The sequence below is a fragment of the Vicugna pacos genome, chromosome 19 (assembly GCF_048564905.1).
Source record: "Vicugna pacos chromosome 19, VicPac4, whole genome shotgun sequence".
NCBI classification, from domain to species: Eukaryota; Metazoa; Chordata; class Mammalia; order Artiodactyla; family Camelidae; genus Vicugna; species Vicugna pacos.
The window spans coordinates 28693961-28713482 of record NC_133005.1 but is presented as its reverse complement, the minus strand read 5'-3'; the positions used below and the strand labels follow the sequence as shown (position 1 = coordinate 28713482).

Genomic DNA, 19522 nt, shown 5'->3' with positions numbered 1-19522 from the left:
GTGTCGTCAAGGTTGGGCTTTTAGAGAGAGAAATCGATGATTGTAACAATGTGATCATGTTCCAAGGACAAGCGAGTGTGAAAGTTTTAATCCTCGTGTTTTAGGTGGAGGGGTCTACATGAGGACCCACAGGCTGTGATGAAAGGCTGGAGTTAATTGTCTAGTTCTGCATTTGGAATTGAAACCACCTTGGCTGAGCTGAGGCAGGATGGACCACCCTCTGCAGGGGCAGGCGTTCTTCACAGCTGAAATGCCCCACTCTGCCAGCCGGTTCCTGGGAGAGGCATCCAAAAGTCAGAAGTCCTTTTTCGGTCTTGTTCTGAGGGCTATCCTCTGCTGTCTGACTTTTAGTTGGCTGGGTCTGGTTATAACCACCTGGAAGGCCGCCAAGAGAAGGGGTCTGGGTGACCTAGAGACTGCCGTGATGGCGGTAATGTTTGCTGTTATGCAGGGGCCGCCGCAGAGCACGGGCCAGTACTTAACACTGGACTCCACATTGTCACGCTGCCCTGCTCCACTGCATTCGGCAGAGCAGGAGCCTTCCCAGGTCTGCATGGCCTGAGGAAATCTGAGAAGAGCTTTGCAACCAAAGCGACCCAGACTTAAGGTCAAAGATCCTTGCTGGGAAACTAGAGTGCCTTGGTCAGGCATCTGGGGAAATTTCAGAGCAGAATGGAGAGCTGGACAGTGAAGTTTCACTCATTTAAAAAAAACAAGCATTTTAAAAGTGAACCAGACAGTATACTAGAAATATGGGTACAGTGGTGAATGAAACAGTTTGTGCCCTTAAGGGGATCGCCAACAAATATAAGGATAATGTGTTCAAAGACCAAATGTCATGGGACGTGCACTGCTAATGGGCGCTGCTGTGGGTGTTGGGGATACGGCTCTGAACAGAAGTGATAGGTGCTTCCTGGAGCTTATTCAGAACTGCTGTCCATTGTGGTCCTCAGTAGCCATGTGTCGCTGTTTAAACTGATTTAAATGAAACTTTAAAATCCAGGTCTTCTGTTACACCAGCCGTGTTCTGAGTGCCTGATGGCCACAAGTAGCCTGCTGCGGCGGCCGGTGAAGATCCGGAGACCTGCCACTACAAGCAGTGTGGGAGCACTGGACTAGAAGATGAGGAATTCAAGGCTAATTCCATGAAAAAGTTGCTGGAACACCTTTATGGAAAGGCTGTCATTTGAGGAGTCCACAGAGGGCTGGTGTACCTGGTGCTCCCTCCCTGCTGATTAGGGCAGTGGTGAAGTGTAGGGTGGGTAAGGCGGGGGCAGCAGCCTGGAGGGCATGTGAGATCGCTGGCTTTGGAATCACGGGCCTGGGTATAGTCCCGCTTGGTGACAATGTGAGTTTCCATTATCTGACCTCAGTTTCATCTTGTAAAATAACTATACTCTCTAGGAATATGGTGATGTAAGGATCAAACAGACCGATGTATGTGGAAGCCAGGGTAGAGTGTGGCTTCAGAAAGTTCAGCAATCATTTACTGAAGGTTCCCCTTCAATATTGATGTGTATGTGTATATATATATTTTTGGTCTTGAGGCTTTCAGGGTGTAGCCTACAATGCTGAAGTTTCCAGAAAAGCCAAAAATAGTTCCCCTCCTTTTACATCTTATGTTTTGTTTAATGCAATGATTATTAGGTATTTAGAAGCATATCCCTAAATTAGAGGATACATACTTTTCTCAAGCATCTGAGGAGCATTTACAAATACTTCTTATGTTCTAGGTTACAAAACAAGTCATACAGACTGCAGTATTATTAAGGATAATAACAGAACCAGGTTTGAAAACAAATTCGTGTTTGGGAAATTTACAACATTTAAAAATAATTCATAGAAGATGAAACCATAAGAGGAATTAGAAGACAATGAAAATATCTACATGCCAACCCTTGTGGGATGCAGCTAAAGTAATTCTGAAGAAGTTTATGCCTCACATGCTCACATTAGAAGAAAGGCTGAAATTTAACAGAAAAAGAAGTAATGAGAATAAAAATTAGAAACTAAAGCAGAAGATTAAAATACAGGAATGAAGATCAACATGGCTAAAAGTTGTTTCTTTGAAAAGTCATGAAACTGATGAAAAATAATTTCAGGAAGGGAAAAGGATGTAGGACAGCTGGGATTAAAAAGTTAGAATAATATAGATTACTTTTTGCCTATAAAAATTTAAACCATCAAAATGAACACATTTCTAGAAAGCATCAAGCAAGATGGTGTTTGCCTGTGGCAACATGAACTACTTCGGTCACTGTTAAATCTGGCTTGAGAAGAGGTTTTGATCCATCCTTGAGTAGACATAATGACCAAAACGTAGATCTCATTGTTAGGGACAACTGAATGCAGTCCTTTTGGAGGAGAGTAAAGGGGACCCTGAGGCTCTGGCTTCAGACTCCATGGTTTTGTCAGAATTCGGTTGTAGGCAGGACATGTATGAGAAACATCATTGGTTAGGCCTTTAAAATTTCCCATCAATGTTGGTTTAAGATTGGAGCATTTAGCCACACTAAGGTAGTAAGACTGAACATCTCCAACCAATGTAGTAGTCAGGGTGGGAAAGAGGAGTGACTCAGGGTGACATGGTGATTGGCCGCTTCTCGTGTTGTTTTTAAACTGAATGATCTGCGGTTTGGAGAGGTTTAGTAAATTGCTAAGAGAGCAAAGAGGTGATGGAGCTACAATTCTAAAGCAGATCAGACTTGCCCCAAGTCTATGCTCTTTATCACTCTTGTAACCACGCATGCTACATTAGTGAATTCCCTAATTGTAAACTAGCATTCAAGGTGTAAACCCCATGTATTCCTGGTGGATTATTCTTTTAGACCAGAGGTTGTCACACTGACCCACTGCTTAGATCTGACCTGCTGCCTGTTACTGTGAATAAGTTTTGCTGGGGATGCAGCCATGCACACTCATTTACTGTCTGGCTGCTCTCAGTGTTGAGTAGTTACAACCAAGACAATCTGTGAGGCAAAGACTAAAAAAGATTTGCTCTCTGGCCCTTTACAGGAAAAAGTTTGCTGGCTCCTGTTTTCGGCTTTAAGTTTGATAAAGGCAGAGACCATGTGTTTTTCTCACTCTTTGATTTCTCCTCCCACAACACCAGGCTCAGAGACAGAAGCCAAGACAGGCAAATCATCAGAAAATTGAAATCAAGTTTTATTGAACAAGTGTGTAACCTGTCTAGAAGCTGGGTGGTCTGTGGTCCCATCTCAATAAGTATTACATACCAAAGAAGTGTCAGGACAAGGCTTTGAGCCCACTTGTCTGACTTTCGCTCCCTTAACCGTGGCATCAAGTGACACGTACAAAGTTCTCCATGTATGTAATGTTGAGCAGGATGTTTTGGGCTGCATGGTGATTGGACACTGCACACACTTTTTCCTTCATGGAAGTTTTTTCTAGGGGCCCACAGGCAAGCTCACCAGAGTAAGGCTGAGGACAGCTGCAAAAAGAACATGTAAGGGACACCGGAAAGGAAGGAGGAGATAGGTGGGGAAGGTGTCCCATGCTCAGGTGTGTCTTCAAGTGCCAGAGGTTTCCTGGTGACTAATGTCCCTGGGGACAGTGGGCACTCATGGGAGAGGAGGCACAGTGGCTGTGCCCTCTGGACCCACACAAGGGTAAGGGCAGGTCCAGCTGTGCTGTTGTCCACTCCTCCAGCCACAGTTACTCTTCATCAGTCTTCAGTCTAATCAGTGTTGGCCGCTAAGAGCAAGAAATTCTAGACAGAAGGCAGAAAGGACAAACAAAGATCATTTTCTGAGCTGCATGCGATAGGAGCTTCCTGGAGGGGAAACCTTTACTGGAAGAGGCAAGTTGGCACTTGAACCAAAAACCAGGTCAGTGCAGAAACCAAGCCCTTGGGCCTTGGAGGCTTTTGTAAATAACTGTCCCTATCAGCTGCCTGCCCCTAGGAATTTATCTGCATTTCCTGATCTTTTGATTTCTGGAAGACATCATGAATGCCACTTTCCTCCTGCAAATTTTGTTTCTCCCAGAAGAACAGTGTACACATGGGTGCTGCCTGAGTTTACTCCCCTCACATAATTTTTGAGGATGTAGTTCAGACTACCTTGGAATAAGAAATCTATTATGCACAGTGAAGACTTTGGCAAGCTAGTATTTTCTAGATTTGTACCGTGAAGTGTCCTATGATTGTCCCTATCCCTGCCCCTGATAATGTTTCTTCTAGAAGGCATAGTCAGTTTTTCTCTATCCCTTGCTGCTGTGGATGGGAAGGCTGGCTGGGGCCCAGTGGGGACTGTCACACTACCAAGGAGACTCTGGGCTTTTCAGGGGTCCCCTCATCAACCCAGGAGTGGTGTATCTAATCTGACCCCTCTCCTGCTGCCGTACATGGCTAATAGGCCATGCACATCGTAGGTGCTCAGTTAACATGTTTAAACTGAATTATTGGGAACTGAGTTATTCTATAGCAAGCCAAGATTCCAGATAGTCAAAACCTTTCATTTATACTCCAAAATTTTAAGACAAAAGTACTTTTTTTTTTCCCTATAAAAATTAGGTTCAGGATCTCGTGGGGGTCAGGGCCTTCCCTAGTATCCACCAGCCCTGAAGCAGGCTGCCTGGGAGGTCATAGAGCGCCCCCACCCAGACTGCACTCCTCACTGACCTTGTGGACTTGCAACTCCAAGCTGTTGAGGTAGATGTCCTTTGGCAGAGGGAGTGGTGAGCCCTCCTCCAACTTTGCTGGAAGATAAACAGCAGAGAGAGGTAGGCAGTAGAGAGAAGACTAGGGAGGTGTGAAGATGCAGAATATTGCATTTGCAGCTGACCAATGAGAGCAGGCTACTTGGAAATGTGGCAGGCTGTTGGATTCAGTGCACACTGAGACACGTGCCTCTTCAGGAGTGGGCAGATGTGGACAGCCTCTTGAACTTCTATTGGCCCCTTGGAGCGCCCTCTTCCACCCATCATCCAAAGTGGCCTGGGCTGGAGCATGCAGTATTTATATCCAGGGACTCATCCCCAAGGACCACCATCTCCCCCCCTTTCTCTTTTCCAGGCCAATTTCTCTGCTCTTCTCTCTTGGATGTAAAAGGCAGACAGTGAGGCCAGCTGGAGAAGGCCCTGGCACGGGAGGAGGCCTGCTGGGCTCTCAGGCAGCCACTGTCCCAAACACTACTTCCATCAAGGTCACCCAGCAAGTCAGTGACCTAACCTGACCAGAACCCAGGGTGCTGACTCCAGGTGCTCTCCACAGTGCCACTTGGAATGCCCCTCCTCCCTTGACCCAACTCCTTGTGTTTTGGGACCTAGCCCTCACCTCCTGAAAGTCTAGTCTGACCTCTAAGTCATGTTCAGTGCCGCCTCCTAGCTCCTGCAACCCCCTATTTCCCGCAGCTTTCTTCTGTTGTGGCATTTAACTAACTGTTGTCATTGACACGTCTGCCTTCCCAACAAAGTGTGAACTCCAGGCGGGCAAGGATCATGGGTTGCCCCAGCCACCACAGAAGAGAGGCTTACCTGGTTGATGAATGAATGAACCCTGAATCCTACAGAAAGGGTAGAACTCAGCTTTTGCATGGGGCAGTCAGTAGCAGCTATGCTGACCGTTGAGAGTTGGGTATATGATGTGGAGTGCGTAGTCATTGAGGATGGATTCCATCACCACCACCTGGAGCAGAGGAAGGGCCAGAGCAAAGTAGTCAAGTAAGACATGAATAAAAGCAGGAATCCGAGGGAAGAGCATCTAGCTCCCCACTCTGGAAACATCAGCCTGTCATCCCATTTACAGAATAGAGGTTGACCATGACTGTCACCATCACACACAATTGACCCCTTATTCACAGTCCCCCAAACCCCAAATCTTGGAATTTCATTCTCCATAAATACATGCAAGCTCATTTTGTGGCAAAACATGACCTGAACTGTCCTGGGGCTATTTAGTTTTGTTCTACTTTGTGTGAGTGTTTTGAAATTTTGTTGCAAAAATAATAATGTGTTTGGTTCTGAAATTCAGCCCAGGATCCTGCTGGAAGTGTTATATGACATAGGGGACATGCCCTATATTACCTCTCAAACATTCCCAGTTCTGCAGCCCATCAGTCCTTTGGATAAGGGATTGTGCTCCTGGGCACTACTGTTACAATAGTGAACACAGACTGAGAGTTTACTATGCGTGAGATATTTTGTCAGAGTGTCTTACTGAATTCATTTCCCTACTTCATATTACAGCCCCTATTTGGGGTAGATGCTATTATTATTATTATTCCCAGTTTACAGTCAAGAAAACAGGCTCAGAAAGGTTAAGTGATTTCCCCAAGGTCACACATCTAGTGAGTGGCAGAGCTGGTAGAAGAGCCCAGACCTGTTTTCCTCCAAAGCTCATGCTCTTAACGTCCATGTCCTTTTGCCACTTTAGCCCTGTTTGGATGGTTAACTTTCAGACAGGGTGTCCCCTCTCCTACAAGACTACAATGCATCTTTATCTGGAACCTTGTCACTTCTGGAGCCCTTCCATGAAGCTTCTTCCCATGAAGCCCTGCTTGGAGAGGACATTCTCCAAGGAAAACAACTCACGTTGAAGGAACTGACTTTGGAGTGCTTCAGTTTCAATTTCAGCTTACTGTGCAGAGAAAGAGAGGAGTGTGGGTCACCCCACGCCATGGCTGGTACTTTCTCTGAGATTACCCCTGTGGGGTGTGTGGTGCTTATGGGCAGGGACATTGCTGAGGGCCGGGCACCCAAAGTGTCCTCTGCAATATGCTTCTTGCGGATTTAAGGCTTTAAGCATGCACTCTGATTTAAGAAGTGACATTGTTAAAAACAATGTTTGCTGAGCCTCTTTGATAACTTGAAGATATGATAAAAATATTTACTGGAAAAAGTAGAATACAAAGAGTGATGCACTGTTTGTCTCCAATGATATGAAAATGTATTAAAAAGACTGGAAGAAAATATGAAACTATTAGTGGTGATAGTCTGTGTGGCAAAGTATTGGGTGATTTTGTTTGTTTTTTAATACTCTTGTAATTTCCATTTTTTTCTTGCCATGAGCATGCATTACTTTTATAATATGGCAGTAGACAATAAAAATGGAAAAGAGAGGCACCACCAATGATGCTGGCCTGCAGCTGGCACCCACTGGGATGAAGGAAGGGAGTGGCTCAGGGCATCCCGATGGCTGCCCCAGCTCTCCCATTGATCTCCCTCCTAACAGGCTGCTGACCTGGTTCCCTTGTTCAGGAATTCTCATTACCCTGGACAGATCTCTTTGTTTTCTGCTTATGGGGCAGAGACATTTTCATGATTCCTTGGTAAAAATCAGATCCTCCTTACTTTGCTGTCTCCTCACAGTCTAAGCCCTTGGCTGTCTTCCCCTGACGCTACAGAGACCCCAAGCCATATGCAGAAACTCAAATTCCAGGACTCCCAAAGCCCCAAATGTTCATCATTAGCTTCTCTTTTTAAAGACCTCTTAAGGAGATGTCCATTTTAACAGGGTCAGGCCATTCTTTCAGCCAACAGCATCTAATCCTGAGGCCAGGAATTTGTTCCTCTGATGAACCCACTGCACCTGTACTTCAGCAGGGAGCAGCACCCAGATTGGGTGAGATGTAGGGCGCTGGTGAGGGCTGTGGACAGAGGACACTGTTAGGACAAGTGCCAACCCCAGGAAGTGGTACGGTCCCTGCTGCCCCAAACCCAGACTCTCTTCCCACTGACTCTGGTTATATAAACATGCACCTGTTGATGGGTATCTGGGTACATGGAGAAGTAAGCAGTGGCTTGGGGGTGCCTTATATCCTCCATCCCACATCTCCCACTTTTTGATATGTTAATATTGACAGGTTTTCTCAATCTTACATGTAAAGTCCTTGCAAACACAGCTTAAGCCCCACCTTCTCCAACTAGAATGTTGTTCCTAAGTACCCTCTTTGCAGAAGTTTCAGCTGTTCCACTGATGACTGAGAGGGGGAAGTGAGGAGTCCAAAGCAATAGGGGACCTGAAGGTAACCTCTCTACTTGGCAACTTTTCTCAGCTTCTGGTTCTTCCCCGAGGCGTTGTCATACGTCTTTCCCAGAGGGGCACCCGGATTGGAGAATGAGCTGGCCCCAGTGCAGAGCTGCTTCCAAGATTCAGCCCCAGCTCTATCAGTGAACCAGACTAGATGCTCCGATCACCCACCCCACCCCCTTCCCTCCCCCAACCATGGCCTCTTACTTTCCTGTGGTCAGTGAACCAGCGATCCTGCCGGAGCTCGTGTTGATGGTGATGGAGATGTTGGTTCTCTAGAAAAGCAAAAGGGGATGACCCAGACTCTCAGCTCACGAAGGCATCGTTTTGGGCCCCAATCCAGGAGAAAACTCTTCAGAAATAGATACTGCAGCCAGATGTGGGACATGGAGGCAAAAAGCAGCTACCCAAGGATTATGGACTGAGGATGCAGAATGTTGGTGGCTTCGCAGCTGACTTTTAAGAGAGATGAGCTGAGGTTCCTGAGATCTCCATCTTCATGGGATCATCAAGAAAGGAATGAACCCAAACTAAAGACACAGAGCATTTGGATAGGAAGACTGTCCACTGATAAGCAGGCTACCGAGGGAAGTTCAGAGAGTCCCTGAGCCCTAGGCACATTTAAAGACACCAGTAATTGATACCTGTGTTTAAGGATGAAGCCTGGCCTGTCATAGGGATGGGTCGAACCAGGTGACTCAATATGGAGGCCCCATAAAGCCTGTCCCATCTATGATGTTAGCTCTTTTACCTGAGTCTACTTCCTCTTTCCAGGAGGTGAGCTCTTACCTACAACACTTGAATGAGTGCTTGTGGTAGCATCACTGAACAGCTCCACTTTGAAACCTAACTGATGTCCCAGAGGCTTGTGGTAGGAAGAAGGGAACACTTTGTTTCCCAGCCAAAGGACGGAAGGCTGGCTTCTGCTCAGGCATGGATAAGGTCAGTGTCATTTTGAACAGTGGCCAAGAAGTATTAGAGATGGACAAGGAAGGTCCTGTGACATGTAGATCCTGCTGTGTGTTTCCCAAGACTCACTTCTTGTATCACCTGGGCACCCAACTGGACTACATTTCCCAGCCTCCTTTGCAGTTAGATATGGCCATGTGACTAGGTTCTGGCCAATGGAATGTGGGCATAAATGTGTGTTACTTAAGATGTTGTCTGGATTTCCCAGTGTCCAGAACTATGAGAAATAAATATCTGTTGTTTAAGCTACCCAGCCTATGATACTTTGTTATGGCAGCCTGAGCTAAGATAGCACTTGAAAAACACCGTGTTGCTTTCTTCCAGCCTCCATGTTTTCTGAAGAAAAACATGCTGCTATTAGAAGAGTTCTTCCTTTACAGATAAGATGTCATTTTTCTCTGGCTGCTTTAAAGGTTGTTTTTTTTTCTTTATCCTTACTTTTCAGAAATTTAATTATTATGTGTCTTGGCATAGATTTCTTTGGGTTTATCCCCTCTGGAATATGCTCAGCTTCTTGAATATGTAGATTTATGTATCTTGCTAAATTTGGGGAGTTTTCAGCCTTTATTTCACTGAGTACTTTTTCAGTCCCTCCCACTTTCTCCTCTTCTGAGACTCTGAGGACCTGAATGTTAGATCTTTTGTTATAGTCCCACGGGTCCCTGAGGCTCTATTCATTTTTTTCAATCTATTTTCTCTCTGTAAGAAAGGAATGCAAGACCCACTCACAACATTCCAGAAATAAATAGCCTCCAGCATCAATCAGCTGTACAGTCTCCTAGTCCCTCAACTGAGGGAGGGGCTTACACCCATGGCAAACATGACCCTTGCTTGCCTGAGCCGGGCCCAGACTTACCGCCCTGAGTTGGAAGAGTGCCTTGCAGTCAGAGGAGTTGGGCAGGAAAGTGAAGGCCTGGATGTCCATCACTGGCATGAAGGTCACATTCCTGGGGGTGAACATCAGGAATGGCGTTGATTCAGGTGATGTCTCAAACTCTAGCTCCATATTGGGGTACAACCTGGCCAGCTGGAGAAAAAGGGCAGAGACTCAGAGAGGACAGGAGACAGAGGGACCCCCAGCTGTAACTCAGAAGACCAGGTGGGAAGATGCCCAAGACTCACATCTTCAAGGGCTCTAAACCAGCAGTAAAAAATCACAGGGTGGTGGGAATTGTATTTTTCAGAACTCCTTTTCAATGGACAGCTTTATGGTTGGAAAGACACTTAGATAAAGTGTCTAGGATGGGTGAGACACCCCAGTGGGCACGCTCCAAAAGCAGTGGATGGTCACCACACTGCCTCCTACTCAGGCCAGCTTGTATTGACTCGTGTGCAAGTTTGGGGTCAGAGCTGAATTGCCCGGCTCAAGAAGGGGAAGATTGAAGACTCTTCTCCACTCTGCCCCTGCCACTTTTCAGCTCTGGTCTCCATAAACATCAAACAAATACCAATTATTGGCCTAGCTCCCAATTATCAGCCTGCCCAATGTGCCCCCATTTGTGCCCTGGAAGGATCCTGTGTATTTGCACCGGTTGAGTGTCATCTCCCATTTGATCCTCCTAACAACCCAGTAAGGCAGGTTCTATGACAGTGATTCCCATTTGACAAATGAAGAAGCTGAAGCCCAACAAAGTTGAGTTGCCAACACAGAAAACAGCAGACCCCAGATTCAAATCCCGGCAATCTGAGTCCAGATCCTGTGTCTTTATGCTGCGAGGAGTCAGAGAGTGACGGGGATTTTGTACCAAAAAAAAAATCACTTAATAACTTATTTTTATCCACTATTCTAATAAATAAGCTGTTTGGAGAAAATTTCTGGACAGCTCATAGATGTCCACCTACCGTTTCCACACCTGGCCCATGTCAATGGGCTTGTCTTGTCCTCTGTGATGAGCGGGCAGAGGTCTTACCTGAGGAACAATGGCCTAGAAGGAGTTGGTGTTCAGGAGGACTGGCGAGTCCAAGGGAATTTGCAGCAGACGAAGCAGGAAGTTACTTGAGAAGCAGGACAACAGAGTAGTCAGAGGTGTGGACTTCGAGTTCAGGCAGCCTGGGCTCACATACGGCTTCCGCCATTTTTTAGCCGACTGATGGTTGATAAACTGCGTTAGGTTCTGCACCCGGAAAAGGAGGGTGATAATAGCACTTGTGCAGGGTGTGTGAGGACGGAAGGAGATGATATACAGGTGAGGTGCTGAGTGCAGGGCCTGGAACATAGGAAGGACTTAATAAATGTGTTATTGTTATTTGTTACTTCTCAGGATGCTCCCCTAAAAGGTGAGAAAGAGCTGATAACCACTGCAGCCTGGATTTAATGTGCTTTCAGATATGGCTTCTCCCAAACTAATTTTCTTTAAAAAAATTTTTTTTTAAAAGGCGGGAGACAATTAGGTTTATTTATTTATAAATGGCAGTACTGGGGGTTGAATCCAGGAACTCATGCGTGTTTAACACGAGCTCTACCACTGAGCTATACCCTCCCCGCCTTCCAAACTCATTTTCTAGCCAGGAATCTCTCATTGTGCTATTCTCTACCCACGCCTATGACTTGCCCATCTTTCAGCATGGCAAACCCTGCCTGCACCTGTCCACAGCCCACCTTCCTTAATCTCTTCCCGCCTCAAGATCCCCACTCTTCACCTGGGCTGCTCCTACAGCTCTGACCACCGTGCTGGGCTGTGGGCTGTGGAGCTGCGCCGCTCAGACCCCCTCTTCAAGGGGATCTGCTGGGGGGAGGGCAGTCAGCTGACAAGCCCCCACAGCCCCCTGCCTCACGCTAAGCCCCACACTGTTCACACTGAGGCCACGCTCCTCAGATAGCTCCCAGCCCCTGACTGAGCACCGCCGGGGTGGTAGGGCTGGAGAATATTGTCAGATTCCAGGATTCAAGGTGATCAATTGAGAGCATGAGCCAACATAAAAAACAAACTTACGGTCACCAAAGGGGAAAGAAGGAGGAGGAGGAATAAATTAGGAGTGTGGGATTAGCAGATACAAACTACTATATACAAAATAGATAAACAACAAGGTCCTACTGTATAGCACAGGGAACCATATTCAATAGCTTGTAATAATCTATAATGAAAAAGAATATATACATGTATAGCTGAATCGGCCATGAGCCAAGTCTGGCCTGGCGATACCTGCCTGGTAAAGCTTATGCAACTGCCTGTGGTCGGATCTGCAAGATCGCGCAGAGGATTTCAGCGTGGAGCCCGACTCCTTAGATTTCTGCCTGAGATGGCACTCCTCTCATTAGCAAGCTTTGTGCTGTGGCTCCCCATCAGCTTAGCTGAGGCTTCTCAGAGCTACAGCAGCACTTTTTCTACCCCCCCAGCTCTATCCTCCCCTCCCCGTTATCTCTCATGGATGTTCCCCTGATAAGCCTCTTACAAGTCTAACGCTGTCTTGGCATCTGATGCTTAGAGGACCTGATATGATACATCAGACTCTGTCTTATTTTCTAATAATAACTGACATGAACATCTTGTGCATCAGACATCAAGCTCTTTGGAGACAGTCTCTCATACAGTCATCATCCCTGGGGAACCAGCACTCTTGGGATCCACACGCACAGATGGGGAAACTGAGGCACAGCCTGGCTTTGAACCCACATTTGGCAGGCTTCAAATTCCACATTCTTCCCCCGGCTCCCTAGAGCACCCTCAATGGGTCTACTGTTCTCTCCTGGGCCCCCCTCAGCCTCCTCCTTCACTTACTCACATGCTTATTTTGGATGGTGAAGTTCATGAGCCCAGCCTGATGGTACACCCTGCTGGCCGTGTTGAAGACATATTCGGAGACAGCAAAGTAGATCATATAGTCATGTTTCTTGGGCAGCCTGATGAGAGGAGCATCGAAGGGGACTGGGGAGCTTCCATTTCAGCCAAAGAATTCACCCTGGAGACAGAAGAACATATCAGCCACAAAGGTTACTACCAGAGAGGATGTCAGGCAGAAGCATCCAAAGCCTGCTTGGGTGGTGGCCGGGGTGACGATTCCTCTCCAGAATGTGGGGCCCGGGATCCTGAAAGATTCCTTCTGGCCCCACAACATCTAGGCCCTGACAGCTGCGTGAAATCCCCCAGTTATAGAGTCTTCTCCTTGGGTAGGGAGCTATGTCCTGTGTTCTCCCAGGCTCAGAAGGTAGGGGAGGAGGCACATCCCCATGATGAAAGCACAGACTCTGGAGCTTAACTGTGTGAGTTTGGGTCCTGGCCTGCCACTTACTAGCTCTGGGACCTTGGGTAAGTCTCCAACCTCCCTGTGCCTCAACTTCCTCACTTGCAAAATGGGGATAGTGCTATTGGTCTGAAATACATTGTGTGAAATACAATGATATCTGTACAAATACTTAAAACAGCATCTGACACGTAGTTAGAAGCATATAAGTGTCAGTGAAATAAATGAAACTGGAGAGGGTGGCACTCCAGGTCCTGGCTCAACCCACAGAGGAGTTGTGGAAGAGACAGGAGTGAAGACTGGATGCATTTTTTTCCTATCACTGCTGCAACAAATGATGATAATCTTAGTGGCTTAAAGCAAAACAGCTTTATTCCCTTACCTTTCTGCAGGTCAGAAGCTTAAACTCAGGATACTGGCAAGCCTGTCCTTCTGGAGGTTTCAAGGGCGAATCTGCTTCCTCCCCTTTTCTACCTTGTAAGAGGCCATCTGCATTCCTTGGCTTGTGGCCCCTCCATCGTATCACCCTGACCTTTAGTTTCACTCCAGCTTCTTGCTTCCGTTGTCACATTGCCTCCTGTCCCTTATCTCCTGCCTGCTTTTTATAAGGACCCCTATGAGTAACAGCTCATTAATCCAGGATAATCTTGTCATCTCAAGATACTTAATTTAATCATACTTGCAGGGACCTACAATAGGGAGTAAGGCAGGTAGTAATAATACTGCTACCGTATGCATGTACTAAGTGCCAGGCACTTGCTGAGCACTTTATACATGTCTCAATGTCTGTAGCAACTTTATGAGGTAAGGCTATTGTTATTCCAATTCAGTAGAGGCTCAGAGAGGTTAAGTAATTCTGCCAAGGTACCCCAGCACATAAGTGCTAGAGCCAGGATTTGAGCTCAGGTCTTCCAGACTCCAGAAAGATTTACTATGTTGGTTCAGAGACCTTGTCTTAAGTTTTGCTCTGCAATGCCAAGTACCACATCTGCCCACTGTGGGCACTGGCCAGGGATGTGGACTGACAGGCAGACGGACTGGAGAAGAAGAGTAGGAGCCAACTCTGGGAGGCAGGGCTGATTTTTCTGCCAGCCTTCAGCTATAAGGCCCTTTCTCCACAGCCCCTGACCTTGAAGGGCGTGTCCAGGCCTTGGGAGCTCCTACTAAACTGTAGTCAATGCCAGCAATCTGGTTAACCATCAGGGTGACTATGGAACCGGAAAGAGACAGCATTATTTACAGGGTCGTCAAACACAGTTGTGTAAGTACACTGCACAACTCCAGGGAGCTCCTTTCACATGGATTACAGCCTTTGGAGAAAGGAAATGAGGCTGGCGCTGATCCACAGTACCTTCAGTCACAAAGAGAGGACTTTATTCATTCAACATTTTTTGAGCACCTGCTGTATACTAGGGCTGATGAAACAGCTGAGTGGGACAGTCAAGGTCCCTGTCCTTATGGAGCTGACATTCCAGAGGGAGGAAAAAGACAACTGAATACTTGAGCAAATAAATGTAGGTAGCATAAGTCCACAGGATGATGCCAGCTATATAACGGGGGGAAAGTGGTGGTTAGGGATTCAGAGGAGGTGTCGCTTGGGCTGAGATCTGAAGGAAGAGTAGGTGTTTCTGAGTCACCACCCTTGATCACCTTACTCCCCCTTCTCTAGAGAACAGACCCTCAAGAGAGGTGGTCACCCCATATTCAACTCTATAGGATGGAGAAATACTTGACGGGGAAAATTCCCTCAGGGCTCTTGGGAGATGATGGTAATGATTCCAGGGGTACAGGGTGCCATGGTAACTGATGGCATCCAGAGGAGAGAGGGAGGCTCCAAACCTGGCAGAGTCTGGAGATAGGGCTCCAGGTAGGAGGCTGTTGACTTCCTGACCATTTCGCAGATCTGTCAGAAGCGGATGAGAAAGCCAGGTGAGCCCCTCCTCCACCTCCCTCTTTGGCCGTGTCCCTGCTCCCGCCCCACCGCCAGTCCAGGAACCGTGGGTTATAGGTAGGTGTGTGTGGGGAGGGAGCGTATGGTGGAAATGGAGAAGAAACCGCAAACTTCAACAGCCACAGCACTTGGACACTGTCCCATTTGGGCTGGCCTCTCACAGGTGGGTCTAGCTTAAGTTCCTAGGCTTTTCCAGAACCCACATTAAAAGTGGATGGTGGTCAAGTCAGCACTGCCCTAGGGTCTGCTCATGTCATGGTCCTCAGTTCAGTGTCTTGGTGTGCCAAGAAGTGCAGTATGTCAACGCATTTATTAGACAGCAGGGGGGACAAAGCAGAAGAGCTTCTTGAGGAGGCAGCTCTTGAATCAGAGGCTCCACCACCCATCCCTTAGCCTCTGTTTCCTCTTCCTACTTGGGTTCTTTGCCATCTGGGATTAGGGGACCTGTGGAGGAGCACGGAGCCTGGCCTGCAGGCAGTACTGACTAGAGCCACCAGGGGGCCCCCAAAGCAAAGCCTGAAGGAGCGTTCTCTGAGGAATTCCGGTCCCTCAGCTGGCCACCAATTTACTCCTCTGTGTCAAGACTGGGAGATCCCAGAAGTTCCTAGTTTGTAATTTCCTAACTTCAGCTATTCCTGCACCATTTCTGTGAATTCGCCTTTCTTACCTATTAATTTACTTAATATTTTCTTTACATCAAGTGGTCTTTTAAAAACGACATATGTTTAACAAAAAATTCAGAAACTTTCTATCACTCTTGTCAATGGGAATCTGGTATCCCTTGACATAAACAGGATATAACTGGGAAAAAAAATACAAAGGATTGAAAAGCCACTGTGGAAGTCGGGCTAGACACGGCTGCCCAGCAGAGAATGCCCCTCTTTGTTAAAGGAAAGTGTTCAGCATACATTAGCCCCAAACTGAGACTTCCCCTTTGAAACAGAAAAAGGCCCACATAGGGAATCGCTGATTCATTCTATCATTCTGCATAATTTAATACCCAAGGCTCCACATGACTGAAAATCAACTGTTCATTAGGGGGAAGCTTCCCCACTTTGGGAACCATTGTTTTGTGCAAACTCCAAGCCAGCCTGTGTCAGCTGGGACTGACCTGGCTTTTCCCTGAGCATAGAGTAAAGGCAACGCCACCTGGGCAGCCAGCTCTTCGGGCCTGAATCCATTCACCCCAAGTCCCTCTCTCTGTAGAGCCACCCAGGGATTTGCACTCAGAGCCCCATGGAGGTTGAGGTCAGTGACCACACCCTCTGAAACTGTCTATTCCTTGGGCTTAGCCTCTCTGGCACCTGCCCCGTTTCCTCCTGGACACATGGTACTCAGATTTTTCTGGCCCGTGTTTCCTGTATTTGTAGGGCAGGGATCACAGTTTGCCTCTCACTTCAGCCTGCTGCACAGGGCTCCTGGGAGCACAAATGGCTGTGAAAATAAGCTCCTCCCCTGTACCAGGCACTAGTTAGTGTCATAGCTATGATGTCATATGGTCCTCACAACAGCCCTGAAAAGTGGGTGCTGTGATTAGACCTATTTTAATAGACAAGAAGTCTAAGGCTCAGAGAGGTTAAGCCAGTTAACCAGGGCATCACAGCCAGCAAAGTGGCAGAACTGGATAAAGGGTAAACCCAAAGTGTCTGACGGCAGAGATCATTTGCTCGACAGTGAAGGTTCCAGGAGGTAAAAACCAGTTGGGAAATGACTCTGTGACAGTAATAACGGTGAGTGCTCTGAACACATCCAGTGTACCGGGTACTCCATGTGGTCATCTAATCAAATACTCACCAGCCCCCTCCAAAGTGGGGGTCATTGTCTCCATTTTACAGATGAGAAGACTGAGGTTCCAGGGAGTCCGTCAACTTGTCCAAAGATACTTCTTCGGACAGAGGGTAAATGGAAGAGGGTAAATGGAAGAAGAACCTCTTAGCCTCCGAGACCAAGGCTTTTTCCAGAGGTGAGAGATACAAAGGGCCAACCTCACTGCTGTTCTCAATGTGGTGCATTTGGGGAGGGGGTCTTATATAAGACATATTTTCCTCTACTTAAGATGAGAAAGATATCCTAGGGTTTTCTTCCAAAAACTTTTAGATTTATTTGAGCATTTAAATCTATAGACCACCTAGAGTTCATTTTTGCATATGATGCGAGGGAAGAGTTTAAAGTCACTTCTCCATATCTCTCTAATATTATCTACAGCTAGATGTCAGACACTCTGTTGGTTCTAAATGCCAATGTAGCATATGTGGTCAGACAAAGTTGGGAAAGCCCTGAAATTTGCCTTTGCATCATTAATGAAGGTTTTGTTAAGCAAATTCAAATGACAGCCTTCTTCAGAGACAAGGCTGTTTCCAAATATCACATGTGTGTGTGCTGTTGATCTGGTGTTAACTACAAATCTGCTTATCCTTTTGTTTATCTTTTGTTCCAGGATATTTTTGAAACTGTTTTCAATTCTTTCATTGAAGAGGTTCAGGATCCAGCTGGAGAAAAGAGGAAAGAGGGTCAGAAACCACTTTATGATTCACTGAAAGGCCCGAACTTTCCCCATGCTATTCCAAGATGGGACCCAGCCAGATGGATTTAATCCAAGGGAAGGTCACCCACGGTATTCTCCTGAATCAGAAATGTTAGTGGGAGTAGGCTAGCTAGGGTTAGGGTGTTGACTACGTACATCAGCTTCTCCAGCATCCTCTTCCTTCCTTAAAACTCCCTTCCCAATCCAGTCCTTGTGGTTCAGTGGGACTAACTCCACCTCTACCCCCAGGTCTAAAGGCAGGTCCTAGACCTTGGCTCAGCCAGTAAGAGTCCCTAATGGTTACCCAGGGATGGGCACGTAACCCCACATTGACCAATGAGAGCTTTCCTCAGGGCTTTTCTCGGTGCTGTAGAGGAAAGTTGGCTCCTGCTTGCTGAGATGATGGGCTCTGAGGGCCAAGGAAACTGGAGCTGTCTGTGAGCATCTTCACGACTTTGAGGGTGTGGGACGCTGCTTGGGAAGGAAGCAGCCCTAGATCCAGAGACAGAGAGATTCCTGGTGACATTGGTCAAATACCTGGATCCAGTCACAGCTTTGAATTCATCTCGTGAACTTTACAAGTGTATATGGGCCAGACAAGGCCGTTTTTAATGCTTAAATATCTGGGTTGAATTTTTGTAACTCGCAACCTAAAGGAGGCTGGTAAATTTGGAGTCAAAAGTTCTAAAGACTGCCTGGGGAGAGGGAACAGTGGACCGAGAAGAATAGGAATGGATATGAATAGTTTGTTTAGGAAAAATGAAATGTGTGGCTCTTACACATAAGTAAAGATGCTCAACATTATTCACAACAAGATCAACAGTCACTAAAACTGAGAGACTCTCACCTGTTAGATTGGCAAAAAGTTAAATCTCTGCTGATCTGCCCGTGCTGGTGGTCATACTTTGCTACCTTGCATGTGGGAGTGGAAACTAGCAAGCCCCTTGGAGAGCCATTCGTTAGCATAGATTAAAATTACGAAATTGCACATCCATTCTAAGAATATATCCTGTAGTTAATTGGCCCAGGTACAAAATGACATTATACCCAAGCTTATCCTTTGTAACACTGTTTGTAGTAACAAGAGACTGGAAGAAATCTCCCCTGACCCCAAACTAAAAGTTTATTAATAGAGACTAATTATATATAGATTTTAGTGTCATACCATGGAACACTTAGAAAAGTATTTTGAACCGGGCTGTAAAGTACTGTTCTGATTGTGGAAAGGCTTATAAATCCATTGCTAAGTAAGAGAAGCTAGAGACATAACACTGTATAGAGCATGCTACCATTTATGTAAAAAATAAAAAAATAAAATATCTGTGCGTGCCGGCAAAGACTCTCAGGAGTGATACATAAGACACTGTTAACATTGGTCACTTCTGGCAAGGAGAGCTGCTTGGTTGGGGAACCAGAGTGGAGAGATAATTTTTCACTCTGCACCCCTTTCCACTTTTTGAATTTTGAACTACATGGATGAATTACCCTCTTGAAAACTTAAAAAAAAATTTCCTCCTATCTATTTTGCATCATCTTGTGTTCCTGGCATTCAGCTCAGGATCTGACAAATCATAGGGGATCAATACATCTTAGTGGAATGAAAGATTAAGTAAAGCTGCTAAGTCCTCATTTTGGTCAAGACCATGAGTGTTCGTGTTTTCTGTGTTCCTGTCTGTAGCACCCCAACCATGCAACTATCACCACCATAATGAAGTAGCTAAAACATCTTGCTGGCTCTGCTGTGTCCATTTCCACTTTGTGTGTGTGTGTATGTGTGTGTAAACCATACAGAATTTCGTGGCTTTGCTCCTGAGAAATGGGGTATTATGCCCACCTAATGAAAACAATACGGTAGGGGAGGGTACAACTCAGTGGCAGAGCGGGTGCTGAGCATGCACAAGGTCCT

At 46.5% G+C, this 19522-nt stretch overlaps 1 long non-coding RNA gene across 3 annotated transcripts; it reads right to left on the bottom strand.

The window, feature by feature from the left end:
- Positions 1–2868: 2868 nt before the first annotated feature.
- On the bottom strand, positions 2869–8438 carry LOC140687427 (uncharacterized). 3 transcript variants are annotated; one of them, XR_012061724.1, is made up of 4 exons: positions 8198–8438; positions 5497–5647; positions 4643–4719; positions 2869–3730 (listed from the first exon to the last, which is right to left on the bottom strand). It is a non-coding gene; the product is annotated as an uncharacterized lncRNA (long non-coding RNA). The 3 variants fall into 3 exon arrangements; XR_012061723.1 differs by having other exon boundaries at positions 4643–5647; XR_012061722.1 differs by having other exon boundaries at positions 2869–4719.
- Between the last annotated feature and the right edge of the window lie 11084 nt (positions 8439–19522).